The sequence below is a fragment of the Bos javanicus genome, chromosome 27 (genome assembly GCF_032452875.1).
Source record: "Bos javanicus breed banteng chromosome 27, ARS-OSU_banteng_1.0, whole genome shotgun sequence".
NCBI lineage: Eukaryota > Metazoa > Chordata > Mammalia > Artiodactyla > Bovidae > Bos > Bos javanicus.
The window spans coordinates 6,692,501-6,707,869 of NC_083894.1; the positions used below are offsets into that span (position 1 = coordinate 6,692,501).

The window sequence follows — 15,369 nt, forward strand, 5'->3', positions numbered from 1 at the left end:
GTGTGCCTGTGTGCTAAGTTGCTGCAGTTGTGTCCGACTCTGCTACTCTGTGGACTGTGGAGGTGCTGACCTTTTGTGAGCCCATGGACTGTAGCCTGCCTGTGTAGCCTGCCTAAAATCTCTGTGCTTTTCATTCAATTTTAAAACTGCTCTGAAAAATGAAGTCTATGATACTAGATGAAATTTTGGTTCAGCTTGATGGGACAAAGCATGATGCTAAGATTCTAGACCCTATCTTAAGAAGAGAGATGGTCATTTCAGTAAAAAAAAAAAAAAAAAAAAGCAAGAATCAGATATAAACTAACTATAAAAAACCCACTTTAGACATCAAATATAAAGGCAAGTGGATTTAAAATGAAAGGATGGAAACAGATATGCTGTTGTCATTGTTTAGACCCTCAGTCGTGTCCAACACTCTTGAGACCCCCATGGAATCATCCAGTCAAGACTACTGCAGTGTGTTGCCATGCCCTCCTCTGGGGAATCTCCCCGACCCAGGGATCAAAACCATGTCTCTGCATCTCCTGCATCTCAGGCAGATTCTTTACTGTTGACCTGACAGATATGCTACGGAAACATTAATTTAAAGAAAACATGGTAGGCTGTATTGGTTAATTGACAGGCTTCCTGGTGGCTCAGATGGTAAAAAATCTGCCTGCAATGTGGGAAACCTGGGTTCTATTCCTGGTTTGGGAAGATGCCCTGAAGGAGGGCATGGCAACTCACTCCAGGGTTCTTGCCTGGAGAATCCCCATGGACAGAGGAGCCTGGCAGGTTACAGTCTATGCAGTCACAAGGGTCAGACACGACTGAGTGACTAAGCACAGCACAATCAAATAACTTTTAGAACAAGGACCAGATATAGAGAGGGGTATTTATCCTAATGATAATATGTTTAATTCGTCAAGAATGCATATGAATACTGAATCAGAATGTACTTAGCAAAGGAATTTTAAAATTCTTAAAGAAAATTTATAGGAAAAAGAGGAGAAATAGACAAATTAACAATTATAATTGGACTTTCCCTGGCAATCCAGCGGTTAAAATTCCAAGCTTTCAATGCAGGGGGCACAGATTCGATTCCTGATTGAGCAACTAAGATCTCTTATACCATATAGAAAACTCACCCCGAGATAGATTAAAGGTTTACACATAAGGCCTGAAACCACAAAACTCCTGAAAGAAAGCATAGGAGAAAAGTTCTTTGGCATGGGTCTCCACAAGGATGGGTTTGAGCTTGTCGCCAAAAGCACAAGCCACAAAAACAAAGCCAAATTGTAGGATCCATCAAACTGAAAAGCTTCTGCACAGCAAAGGAAACAATGAACAAACTGAAAAGACGGTGCTCTTTTAACGCTCCAGTGATCTCTGAGGCTGGAGGAGATGGCAGCAGTGTTGCGGGAAAGAGAGTGGGGTGAGAGAGGATGGTCGCATCCCAGGTCACGTCCGAGTCCCTGGGATGGCCGCTGAATGTGGGTACTTGGCTTCGCACAGGCAGAGATTCAAGAGCGAGTCACAGTGAAGTGAAGGAAGGTCAGTCCAGGGAGGAAACACGCTACACGGAGAGTGTGGGCCATCTTGGAAGGCAAGCGCAGCACCAGGGTATGGGGCTGTCAGTGTTTATAGGGGTGGGTCATTTCATAGGCTAATGAGTGGGAGGAGTAATCCAGCTATTTTGCAGAAAGGGTGGGGATTTACAGGAACTGAGTCAGCACCCACTTTTTGACCTTTATGGTCAGCCTTGAAATTGTCACAGCGCCTCTGGGTATGTCACCTAACTGCTGTGTTACAAAGGGATTTAAAAAAATATATTTACTTCAGGTCTTAGTTGTGGTATGCAGGATATTTATCTCAGCACACTGACTTAGTTGCCTCACGGCATGTGGAGAAGGCAACCCATTGCAGTATTCTTGCCTGGAAAATTCCATGGATGGAGGAAGCTGGGGGCCAAGGTCCATGGGGTCGCAAAGAGTCAGACACAACTGAGCGACTTCACTTTCTTTCTTTGGTGTGGAATCCTAGTTCCCAGGCCAGGGACTGAATCCACATCCCTTGCACTGCAAGGCAGATTCCTAACCACTGGACCACCAGGGACGTCCCTGTCATTCTTTTAAAGGTTGTGCCCCGCCCAATTCCGGTCTCATTAGCACCAGATAGCTGGCATTTGACAGCACTATTCAGGCTTTCCAGTTATAGGAGAATGTCCTGGTAAAGCTCTCAGGACACTGTGGAGACTGCAGGAGGCAGGCAGGAACATTGGAAGAGAGGTTGATTTTGCTCCAAGTTACATCACTGCCACTTAGTAGACTGCGGCCTTGGACACATCTTTTTGTTGGATTTGCAGCCAATTTTAATCGACTTTTTAAGTCAGTTTTGCCTGTGGCCTCAGATATGGCTTTCTAGTCCTCGGGATCATCTTGTATAAACCTTGGGTCATACCTACCTGGTGGGTTTGTTTAGGGGAATTCAAAGAGATAATTTGAATAAAAGTGGCCAGCTACTGAGCAAGGCTCATTGCAAAATATAATTGTGGGACAAGTTCAAAGAAGAAACTAGTAAAACTGTCAGTGGGGGAGCACAGCATTAGACCCAGCCCTGGTCCCCTTTTGAGGGCAGGTCCCCACGTGACTATCAGAATCCATGGTGCCTGCCCGTCCATAGGAGAAGGGAACTGGGGACAATGGCCTCTGCCCATTAACACCCAGGGCTCCGTGATGAGAACACCTGTTTGTGGAGTCGTAGATGTGAAGGGCTTTGCTCTTCAAAACCTTATCTGTAGGACTGGGACCCCCCTTCTTGCCTGAGGAACTGAGGTGCTTTCCCACAAAGAGCCTGCCTCAATTTCCTACTCACAGGTTAAATGTTTGGGGACACAGCATTTATCTTCCCTTTGAAGAATGAAACCATGAGTTACCTCTCAGCCCAGGCATGAAGCAACCACGATCCACATGGCCTTGTTTGGCTTTGAACCTGGGAAAACTAATAATTCGTGTAGACTTGACCTAAAATTAACCCTTCCCTCTATCCTATATGAACTCATCTCTGGTTTCTGGTGAGCCACCCCATGGTGTCTTGGGTGTGTGACCTCATTGCTGAGGCAACAGGACCCATCCCTGATGGACAGAATGCCCCTGGGCACTATCTCCAGGATTAACATAGCTGCAAAACACTCACTTTAGACCTTGCCAAGGAAAATAAGCCACTGCAATTGTGCAATTCCTGACAAGGGCCGTGTCCCACTGGTGAGGAACCATGGCAAGAAACTCCCTTGAAACTCACCATGGCACCCTGACCAGCCTTTTGGAAACGCCCTTCTATGAAAAGTCATGCCTGGTCTTGCACATAAAACTGCATCATCAGCTTCCTTAAAAGAAAAAAAAAATCTGCTGTGCTGCAAATCATAGATCACTAAAACACACCAATTTTTGTTTTGTTTGTTTATTTAGGCTGCAGCAGATCGTAGTTGTGGCATGTGGGATCTAGTTCGCTGACCTGCTGTGCTTGGGAGTATAGAGTCTTACCCACTGGACCATCAAGGAAGTCCTGTAAAATAGCATTTTTAAAAATTACTTTTTAAAAAAACTTTGAATTGGAGTATAGCTGATTAATAATGTTGTGATAGTTTCAGGTGGACAGCAAAGAGACTCAGCCATGCATATACATGTATCCATTCTCCCCCAAACTCCCTTCCTGTCCAAGCTGTCACATAACATTAAGCAGAGTTCCCTGAAAAGCAGCATTTTTCAATGAAGAGACACAGTAAACAATGATTTAGTCGCACTTCTCTCTTAGTGTAGTATTATAGCATGTATGTAAATTGACCCTGTAGTATAGATTTTGCCTGCAAGGTCTATAAGTAAACAAATATATATATATATATATATGTATATATAAATGTATAGATAATTATATATATAGGTCGATGATGTCTACCTCTCTCAAATATCATTTAGAGCTAAAGCAGAAGGAATCATGATCAAGACCACTTATTTTCCATCAGAAAAATCCTATCCCTGGGTGCCAGCCAGGGACTCTGTCTGCTTGAGGCAGCCTCCATGGCTTTGCCGAGTCTCAGATGCGAGACTCTGAGCCACAGCGGGGGACCTGAACAGGACTGAAGCTCCGTGGGCTCCTTCAGGATGGGGTCCTCCCGGGTACCCACATTTCTAAAGGGCTTGGAGTTCTACTCAGAGCTTCATGGCGAGTTCCATCCTGAGATTTAGCGCTTCTGAAAAGCCAGATCAGTGTCTCTCCAACACTGAGATGGACAGAGGTTACTAAGTGAGGGATGTTACTTAGTGATGGAGGCCCCCCAAACCCAGTGAAGGGGTCCCCACTGTTGGGCCTGCTTCGTGATACTAGGCTGGGGACATGCGTTCAGTGGCAGCGTCATCCTCCCGCCCTGTCTCTGATGAATGGAAACAGAGCACCCCTCTGCCCATCACGTGTCCCACTGAGATTTCATGAGACTGGTGTGTGATTGTGTTGCAGAGAATTAATAAAAGTTTTTTTTCCCCTCTTTCTTTTTTCCCTTTTGTGTCTTTCTCCACTTTAACTGTTCCTAACATACAGTCTGTATTGATAACCAAGTTTCTTCTATGTAGAAGACTAACCTATTATGGGAACTACACCTGACACCTATGGCCCTCCATTTCTGCAGGAGCCACATTCTACATCTATTATCCTTTAACTTATTCTAGCCACATCCTGATACTTTACTTTATTGCATCATAAACCTCCCCTTGTAGTTTGTTTTTCCCTTCCTTTGCTCTATGTTACCTCATGTTGATGCTTAACTTTATGGTGCACTCTCTTTGGAAGCCACCCCTAGTGGATTGCTTTCCCCCTTTGTATTACAGGAAGAAAGTCACCAGGAAATCCCCAAAGGACAATGGACCCAACCACCAGGACCAATTGCCAGACCCCGATACCTAGCTACCTGACACTGGCCTGGTGACTGTTTCCAAAGAGTGCAAAAGAGAGAATTCAGGACCCCTACACCTTTTGTCCTGTATCTCCAAGCGCTGACTGTGAGCCCTGACTGTATGGTCCCCTGGATTCCCGATGGAGGGGAGACAGGCTCCTTGAGGCAGGAACCTATTGTGTTCTCCCTTCTGCTGGCTTAAGGGTTAAAGCCATCTTTCCATTTGTCCAAAACTCTGTCTCTACAATTTTTGTTCAGATCCAGTGGGCAAAGAAACCAAGATTTTGGCAGCGACTGTTGCTGCCATCCCATAACAGGCTAGCTGGCGTGGGGAGCAGGTCGCGATCACTGGGTCTCTTCCCTCAGCGCCCCCGGAGCCAGAAAGAGCGTGGCTGTCACTGCAGATGCTGGGAGTCAGCAAGTCTTGCCCAGGGAGTAAAACTGCCTCTGAACAAGTTAGTCCCTATTTGGGCCTGAAACAGCCTTTCATGGAAACAGTGTATGTGTATGCTTAGTCATGTCCAACTCTCTGCAACCCCGTAGACTGCAGCCCACCAGGCTCCTCAGTCCATGGGACTCTCCAGGCAAGAACACTGGAGTGGGTTACCATTTCCTTCTGCAAAAGGAACTATAGATATAAAGAAAGTGAAGTCGCTCAGCCGTGTCTGACTCTATGCAACCCCATGAACTGTAGCCCACCAGGCTCCTCCATCCATGGAATTTTCCAGACAAGAGTACTGGAGTGGGGTGCCATTTCCTTCTGCACAGGAAAACACTGGGCAGATTCAAAGCCCTAAGCGAAGGTTCAGCAAGAAGTCTGTGCCCCTGCCAGGGGAAACAGGCAAGTCTGTGCCCCTTGCCACACCCCTGCCCATTAGCTGAACTGACTGCCAGGTAGAAGCTTCTGGTCAAAAGGGCAGCAGGAAAGCTTTTTCTGGGGATTTCCACAGCCTCATTAGCATATGAGTGACTGACCCTGCTTTGTGCTATGAAGGCCACTCCCATGACACAAAGGGAAGAGGCTCAGTTAACCAGTTCCTAATAACTAAATCCACAGCCAGCGCGGAATTCCTCCCGAAACCTGGGACCTTTATAAAGCAGCAAACGCAGCCTCTTCTCCAGCATCAGCTGCAGAGCTCGGGACGCCAGCATGAGGCTCCATCACCTGCTCCTTGCGCTCCTCTTCCTGGTCCTGTCTGCTGGGTCAGGTGAGCTCGTAGGAGCCCCAGGGGGAGCTGTGGGCTCTCTCTCCAATTTCTACCTCCTTTTGTCCTGCTAACCCCATCCACACGTGGTCAGACTAAACCACCGTATTTGATGCTTCTGAGAAGCCAGCGCTGAGTCCTTAGTAGCGAGAGGGGTCTGAGAACCGCCCTGCAAAATTCCTGGTTGTTTCTAAGCCACTCTAGCGAGTCAAAGCTTCTGAGCCCATCTCCTCATTGGTTTCATGAGGAGGAAACAGAAGATGCCTCTGTTAAGTGACTCTCCTTCTTTTCTTTTTCATAAAAGCAAGAAATTTGATTTTGTCCCATGACAGAAGCACAGAATGTCGCTTTATAAATCTTTCTATTTGAAGGGTGGCGGCTCTGGGGGACCAGAGAAGTCCAGAGGAGAGTCAGGCCGAGCCTGGGCTTGGGGAGTTGCCCTTGGGACGCTCAGTGCTGAGTCTCCTCAGGGGGAAGGTCTTCCAAGACACGTCGCTGACGATGCGACCCTCGCTCCACAGCTGGGAGGCAGCACGTCCAAAGCAGTGTGCTGGATCGGCTGTCTGATTTTCATCTTACCCTTGATATTTCCGGAAATAGGATGAAAATATGTAGGAAGGAAGGAGGGAGGGTGGGAGAGAGGGAGAGGCTGCAGAGACTGAGACCTGAGACAACTGATTAGATGTCAAAATCAAGTTGAAAAGGCCTTCTCTGATCAGTGTTGTTTATGCCTGTAACCCAACTCTTAGCCCAGTGGCAGGGAGAGAGGACAGGGGTGTAAGGAATGTGGCCTCTCAGTGCCCGGGCCCCGGGTTCAATCCCTGGACGGGGAACTAGAGAGGGACCAGATGTGCCTTTTGGCCAAAAGAGAAAAAGGCCTGTGAGGAAGACGGGAAGGCCCCTGGTCGGGAGGAAACCAAAAAGGGAGGACGAGAGGGGTTGACTCCCACCAGCGCTGAGACCGTTCTGAGTCAGCAGAGACAATGATACAAAACTTTTTTTCTGAACCATTGTCACTGTCAGCTGTAAGTTACTTTGAGAGTAAGTTCTATTTAAACAGTTCTTACACTTTCAGCTGCATCTTTTCCTCCTATCTCAGCTCCATTACTTGACTGACTCCATGAGTTGGAAAACAACTGTGAAAATAGACCCCTGTGGGCCACTTCTGACTCCTGGCAGGAAGGTGGATGTAGCAGAGCTTCCCGGTCTTTGCCCTCGTGGTGGAGCTGACCCCGCACACAACCGGGGTCCTCATGCCCCAGTCCCTCAGCCTCTGGTTCTGGAAACGGGAGGGTCCACCAGAGCCTGGGCAGGGTCAGCGTCTGTCTGGAAGCTGGTCCATGGGGTCCTGGACTCACATCTTTTTGTCACGAGGCTGTGTCCACATCTCAGCACAGAAAGCCCCAGGGCCTCGCTCAGAGGGGACACAGCTGGCCTTCTTGAGATGCCACTTTCCTGCTGACACGTTTTTCCCTCTTCCTTATCTTTTTAGGATTTACTCAAGGAGTAAGAAATTCTCAAAGCTGCCGTAGGAATAAAGGCATCTGTGTGCCGATCAGGTGCCCTGGAAGCATGAGACAGATTGGCACCTGTCTCGGAGCCCAAGTAAAATGCTGCAGGAGGAAGTAAAAGAAGGCGAAGACGTGGCCAGGACTGATGCGGAGTCAGAAACTGTGCCCTTGGACAGAGAGTTTAAAATTTAAACCAGAATAAATTTTGTTCAAAGTTAAAGAATCTTGCCCACTGGTCACTGAGGTTGTTGTGTGGTGTCTGATCCCAGGTGAATTCTGAAAGCCCTGAGGATGCTCTCTGATCTCCCCACGCGAACCATCGGGGAATCCTGGTGGGGTGCTCTGTGCTCCCAGGGGTGTGACCCTCTGTTCCTCGGGGGTCTAGCCTTCCCCAGCCCCTCTGTCTACTGTCCTTCCTGCTTCCCAGCCCCGGGCACCCTGTCCTGCCCCGCATCTCCCCTCAAACATGCACCCCAGGGGTCCAGAATCACCAGCACACCAGTCCCATAGGAAAGCCCCCGCCCCCGCTCCAGGAGGAAACCCCCCTCCTCTGCCCCGCTGCAGCCCTCACTTCCATTTGGTTTGTGCTTCTTACTCCTGCCTTGTGCGCACCTGGATACACTTCTGATTCCCTTTTGGGCTGTAAGATCTCTATAGGCATGGATTGTCCTATTCCTGTAAGTGCTGGGCATTGAGACGAGACATTGCTTCACAAATTGTCATCAATTGAATGACAGAGTTGACATGGATGAAGCATGTCTCTCTGTGTGTACATGATATGATGCAACTAGATGCTATGGACAAACAAGTCCTATGGAACGTCCACAAGTCCTGTGGAAAGCACAATGCAGTGAAGACAACACAGCACAGGACACAGAGACCGCAGCGGGCGGGGCGAGCATTCTGACCTCAGCCTGCTTGCAGTTTCTTCAGAGGGTTTGCTAGTTAAACCAAGAGCCTTGCTGGTGCTTGCTGTACGTGTGAGCAGCTCTCTGGTATTTGTACTGACTCTTCCCTTGGTGCAAGCTGAGGTCACCAAGGGGATGGTGTTAGGAGACAGGGCCTTTGGGAGGTGCTTTGGTCATGAGGGTGGGACCCTCCTGGGTGGAATGAGGGCCTTTATGAAAGAGACCCCAGAGAGATGGCTCACCCCTTGTACCCTCTGAGGACACAGGGAGAAGACTGCCATCCACCAGCCACCTGCTCTGTCTTGATCGTGGAACTCCCAGCCTCCAAAACTGAGAAGTAAGGGTCTGTTGTTAGTAAGCCACCTATTACAATACCACATGTAAAATAGATAGCCGGCAGAAATTTGCTGTGTTACTCAGGAAACTCAAACAGGAGCTCTGCGACCAGCTAGAAGGGTGGGATGAAGTTTCGGGAGGGAGGGGACATGGGTGAACCCATTGATGATTCTGTTTTTCTATGACAGAAAACCACAAAATTCTGTAAAGCAATCATCCTTCAGTTAAAAAACAAAGCGTAAAACAAGAGCCACCTGACCTATGGTGTTTCTGTTTCAGTAGCCTCAAAGGGCAGACACATGACAAGTGAGAATTGCAGCACAGGTGGAATTAAGATACCTAATCATTCAGCCTTAAGATAGGGAAATGACGTGGAGTATCTGGCTGTGCCCAATGTCGTCTCATTACAAGGAGCTTTAGACTTGGTGGAGGGTTGCAGACCAGTGCCAGAGAGATGCGTGCTGAGAGGCTAAACCAGCTCTGGCTCACACTGATGTGCAGAGGCCATAAGTCAAGGAGCGCAGGCAGCTTCTAAGCGTGAGAAGGAAGGAAGCCTCCAGAAGGAATGGCATCCTGCTGACACCGTGATTTGAAGCCAATGAGACCCATTTGGGACTTTGGACCCTCAGAACCACAATAACAAGTATGTGTTCCTTTAAGCCATGTAGCTTGTGGCAATTTGCTACAGCTGCAACAGGAAATCAATACAGCAGGAGCTTAAAATCATGCCTTGAGCTTAAAATTAGCAGCTCAAGAGAGACAAACCTGTGTGTGTTTAATGGAGGAAAAAAATGATAACATTTTATTCAGCTTTATATTTCTTTTTTCGCAGAAATGCTCATGGTGCATCTGCCAACTCCTTTTTATCTCCAAGGTTGTATTTTGGACTCAGTCTTACACCTCACATATTTTATATCCCTTTTATCCTTTATTTTTAATTTTTTTATCATGGAAAGTTTATCTGATATTGAGTGTGGTTTGGTGGTACCTCAATTAAACTTTTATCATATTTTTTATTGGGATTTCAATTTTTAATTTTTGCTTAACTTTTTAAGTTTTATTCTAAATGTATCTGCTGATGCTTTATTGCCCTAACATTTCTGAGTGTCGTGTTGGACTCTTGTGTGAGAGGAATGCTCTTCTAATTTCAGCACCAAGAAGAGGGTGGCTTTTCCATGTAACTTATGAACCAAACAGGTTCCCACTCTGGTGTTAGGCCAACCTTTCCACCTGGGTCTTGGGTCTCATTTCTCTTGCTTACTTGTGAGTGAGGCCCAAATCAGCTCTACCTCTTGCCACCATCTACTCAGTCTATGGAGAAGGCAATGGCAACCTACTCCAGTACTCTTGCCTGGAAAACCCCATGGACGGAGGAGCCTGGTAGGCTACAGTCAATAGGGTAGCTGGGAGTCAGACATGACTGAGCGACTTCACTTTCACTTTTCACTTTCATGCATTGGAGAAGGAAATGGCAACCCACTCCAGTGTTCTTGCATGGAGAATTCCAGGGACGAGGGAGCCTGGTGGGCTGCCGTCTATGGGGTCGCATAGAATCGGACATGACTGAAGCGACTTGGCAGCAGTAGCACTGAATCTATAAAAACTAAAAGCAGGGATTTACCCGGCAGTCCAGTGGTTAAAGACTTCATGCTGCCAATGTAGGTGGCTGGATTCCATCCCTGGTTGGGGAATTAAGATTCCACATGCTAAAGGAGAGGCCAAAAGTTATAAAACAGACAAATAAAAAACACCCCAAAAAGCCAGTGTTTTTTAAAAAAAACAAACCTAAAACAACGAAACAGCTCTTCTTTGACATGATAGTACCATCAGCTCGGTCTTCTTTGCACTTAGTTCTTCAGCAAAACTCTTTGGAAGGAGTGTCTGCAGCCCCCACTTCCTCTCATCATTCTCAGGAGTATTGGTACCATCAAGTCTGTCTGGTCCCCCCTCCTCCCCCAGGATGACTCCTGCCAATGGGGATCACAAGGCATCCTGTGTGACCTCACTCACCCCTTCCTCTGCTCTTTGTTGACCTGGCCCCTAATTGTGTAGCCATGGACAGGGGCTCTCAGGTGTCTCTGGCTGAGTGGATGGGTCGCAGTCCACCTGAGAAGGGCAGAGGAGACAACTGCAAGGTAGGTTTTCAGGAGCGAGAGAGACATCTGTGGTTGAAGAAGGGGTGGGAATAGATGCGTAACATTTAGGGAGTCAGTGTAAAGGATCACTTTCAGTATAAAAGTACAAGAGAGGAATGTGGCCAATTGCCTTTAGCCTATACTTTCTTTTCATTATTATAAAAGTACTGTTGCTGGGGCCAAGGAAGTAAAACCCTCACAGATATTCTGTAGAATTAAGTAAGGCTTATTTAAACAGCTTGCTACAAACACTCTATTTTTAGGTTGATGTCACTAAAGTAAAATAGATCTCCACTTAGTGAAAGATTCAAATGCAGATCAAAAGACTAAAAGTGAAAACATTTTATTGCTAAGTTGCCTCAGGACAGAGAGAAAAACGTCAGAACATATAGTTCACGTAAGATGGAAGAGAGGTGGGTGAGTGAAGGCTAGAGACCATGACGTATTATGACCTGCTTTGACCTGTTATGTTTGGAATGGGTGAGTGGGTGCTTGTGCTCGGGAACGATAAAGCAACTTAATGGGCTCTCTCCAGATCCTCAAAACCCTAAGGATCAGGCCCTAGCCTTCCTTCCTTTTCTCCTTCCCTCCTTCCCTCCCTGATTCCCTCCATTCATCTATTTATTCATTCACCCACAGGTTGACTTTTCCATACTAGGACCTGTTCATACAAACGTTTGACTGACTACCTGCTCTATGCCAGGCACTGTTCTAGGTACTGAGAATGTGAGATAATAAAACAGGACTTGTTGCTTTAGAAATTTACATATAAAGAAAAAGAGAGATATGAACACTGTAAAGCAAAACTGAGTGGAGAGAAGGAAGAGATGGAGAAATTTTTCAGTTATTTACCTGGTATGCATGTGTGCTAAGTCACTTTAGTCATGTCCAACTCCTTCCAACCCCATGGACTACAGCCCATCAGGCCACTCTGGCCATGGGATTTCCCAGGCAAGAATGGTGGAGTGAGTTGTTTGACATCCAGGGGATCTTCCTGACCCAGAGACCAAAACTGCATCTCCTACATTGGCAGGTGGGCTCTTTAGCACTAGGACCACCTGGGAAGCCCCACAGCTAGTACCCTTCTATGCTTTTAACTTAAGAATATGTTGATATAATACCTGTATTAACAAATACTCTAGCCTGTAAAGCCTCACCTGGTTGTGGTCTATGCAAGAGATGGCATGGTAAGCTTGCTTAGGATGGATCAGTCTCTCTGGAAATGGTAGCAATAAATATGTTGAGAGTTCAAAAGGAGAGAAGATCATTTCTGTTTTCAAAATTCTTTTTGCTTTTTAATTGGAAAAGGTGTGTGTGTGGAGTGGGGGCAGTATTTATTCTGAAAGGAGAAAGAGATAGATGCAGAGATATGCAATAAAGCTGAATAAACAGATGAATAATTTGTTAACAGAATTCAATTTTTAATTATTTTTCTCAAAAAAAACAGCCCCAAACCTCAGAGCCATAAGCAGAAGTGAGCATCAATGTGGAAACCCTGACTTCCTGCAAACTTCTTCCTTTACAAAAAAGGCAAACACTTGGGTCTGTGACCTTGTGTCCATAGATGAAACACCCTCAAATTACTCCCAGGCCATAACTGAATACCTCTAGTAGGGCTTCCCAGGTGGCGCAGTGGTAAGGAAACACAAGAGACTCAGATCTGATCCCTAGATCAGCAAGATCCCCTGGAGTAGGAAATGGCAACCCACTACAGTACTCTTGCCTGGAAGATTCCATAAACAGAGGAACCTAGTGGGCTACATTCCATAGCATTGCAAGGAGTCGAACCAGACTGAGCACAGTACCACCACCAGTCAGAATACAAGTCTTTTCTCTCTGTTTTTCAAACTCTTTCCCAGATCGCCTGCCTGATTCAGGTGTGCCATCAGACACTGCCAGGTCAACTTGGAATCCAGAAAGCTCCTCTTCCATCATGAGGCTCCTGTACCTTCTCTTCCTCTTACTCATATGCCTTATCCAGACGGTATCAGGTAACTGGCAGCTATAGCTGGCTCCAAACTTGGAGCCTGGAGTAGGGAAAGTCAGGTTGATTCCTCATTCAGTGATATGCTGAAATACATAACAACGGAATAATATATCTGAAAGAAGCATGCATATACAATATGCTCCATTTGTCAAATAAAGAAAGAGAAGCTTAAAGTGAAAAATAGTCTCCCGTGATTGCCCTTAACTAGTTGGTACTAAGTCCATAAATTCTAATGGTGATAGATAACATTTACAGGAGACTTTACAGCTTACAAATCATTTCCATGTGACTAACAGTAACACTAATAGTAATAGTAAATGATATTGACCACTTCCTCTTTATTGAGACACTGAAATTTTTAATGTTTTATCCCAAATGTATTCCTCATAGCAGTATTTACAGGATAGGTGTTTTTAGCACCGTTTTACAGCTGGGATTTAGAAATAAAGTAATTTGTTCAAAGTTGTGCCGGTTGTGTGTAGGGAGGACTTTAACTCAAGCCCAAGCGGATCTGATTTCAAAGACCATGTTTTTATTAAATATTCAACAATCCTAAAAAACAAATTTACTTGCTGAGTTATATAAACAACAAATTTATATATTTGTTTATATATTTATATATATATATATAAATTTATATATTTGTTTATATTTAAACAACAAATACTTTACTTGTGATCTGTGCATCACTCGGGACATACTTATCCTGCAAGGTTATGTGTTGCTCAGCTGCAATCCAAGCTAAACTGGGTGTCCTGCATTTTCCCTGCAGCCCTTCTCAGGTGACAGCATGCTCCAGGCTGTGCTGTGGTGACAGCACCTCCAGATCTTAGCATCTTCAAAGAGCCAAAGTTAATTCTCGCTGAAATGATGCCAACCCGGGAGGGCCCGGGTGCTCTGATCAGACACCGCACCCCCGAGGAGCAGCCACCACCATGGGTGCTGCTGGTCCTGTGTCCGAGCAAAGCGCTCTCAGGACTCTTGTGCTAGCGATTAAGGGCCCCAGCCCTGAAGGGAAACGTCAGTTCTGCTCAGAATTCATTAACCAAGCAGGTCCAGTTGTTTAGTCACTCGGTTGTGGTCCACTCTTTGCGACCCCATGGACTGTCGCCCACCAGGCTCCTCTGTCCATGGGATTCTCCAAGCAAGGATACTGGAGTGCGTTGCCATTCGCTTTTCCAGGGGATCTTTCTGACACAGGGATTGAATCTGCATCTCCTATGTCTCCTGCATTGGCAGGTGGATTCTTTACCACTGAGCCATCAGGGAAGCCCAGGGGAAGCCCCATAGACCCTGTTTAAATGAATGAGCATGATCACCTTCCTACAGAACAATTTATGGCCCCTTCTCAGCTTTTCTACAATTTAAAAAAATATGGAAAAACATTCTAAGCTTTTAGGTCACACCAAACTGAGGAGAGTGCCAGTTCTGTCCCTGTGGACTGTAATTTGGAGTTCCTTGCTATACAAGATGAATTCTGGTAGCTTTAGTTACACATGCCTTATTTATTTGTTTCTTTTTCACCTCTCCTTCCTTTATAGGGAAAGGAAAAAAGAAAAACCTTGAATGTGAGAAAATGGGTGGTGCCTGCAAGTATCAGAACACCCATGGGTGTGTTATCCTGCCTGGAGAATGCAGGAGTCGGAAGAAACACTGTTGCAGAGTCTAGTTTCAGCATCGGAGCATCCACAGCAGCAGGAGACACTCCCCACCGATGAGTCCTGTTTAAAAAGAGCCACTGCTCACTCGGGTCCTTGGGGTCTTTCTGAGTGCATGAGGTCATGAACTGGATGGGAAGATTTCAGTTGGAAGTCTGGTCACACCACCCCTTAGCTGATTAACTCTGGACAGGCCTTGCCTTTCCTAGGTCTCAGTCTCTGCTCCTGTGACTGTTGAAATGGATGTTCTCCACAACCTCATTTTGTTGGTGGTGGGTTTAGTTGCTAAATCGTGTCCGACTCTTCTGTGACCCCATGGACTGAGGACCCATTTCGTGCGATTTTCCAGGCAAGAATACTGGAGTGGGTTGTCCTTTCCTTTTTCAGGAGATCTTTCTGACCCAGGAATCAAGCCCGCATCTCCTGTGTCTCTCGCATTGGCAGGCAGAGTCTTTAGCACTGAGCCCCAGGAAAGCCAACCTGTTAATATATGTCTACAAATGTATGGACTGGGGGAAAGATCTTTGAGTGTGTGTGTGTGTGTGTGTGTGTGTGTGTTATAGTATGAAAAGTCACTGAGGTTTTGTGTCCCTTTGTGGAAGGACGTCTGTGTTTCCATTGGCATATGGGTTTCCATATGGTCAACATGTGCTTAACTTCACAAGAGACAGCAAACTGCTTTCTGAAGCAGCTGTGGTCACTGCT

At 46.3% G+C, this 15,369-nt stretch overlaps 2 long non-coding RNA genes across 2 annotated transcripts; both read left to right on the forward strand.

Moving 5' to 3' along the window:
* The first annotated feature begins 4,218 nt into the window (after positions 1–4,218).
* On the forward strand, positions 4,219–7,863 carry LOC133239808 (uncharacterized). Its single transcript, XR_009733971.1, has 2 exons — positions 4,219–6,132; positions 7,622–7,863. It is a non-coding gene; the product is annotated as an uncharacterized LOC133239808 (long non-coding RNA).
* Positions 7,864–10,924: 3,061 nt separating this feature from the next.
* Positions 10,925–14,925, forward strand: LOC133239813 (uncharacterized). The gene is made up of 3 exons (XR_009733976.1): positions 10,925–11,019; positions 12,879–13,010; positions 14,548–14,925. It is a non-coding gene; the product is annotated as an uncharacterized LOC133239813 (long non-coding RNA).
* Positions 14,926–15,369: the final 444 nt, after the last annotated feature.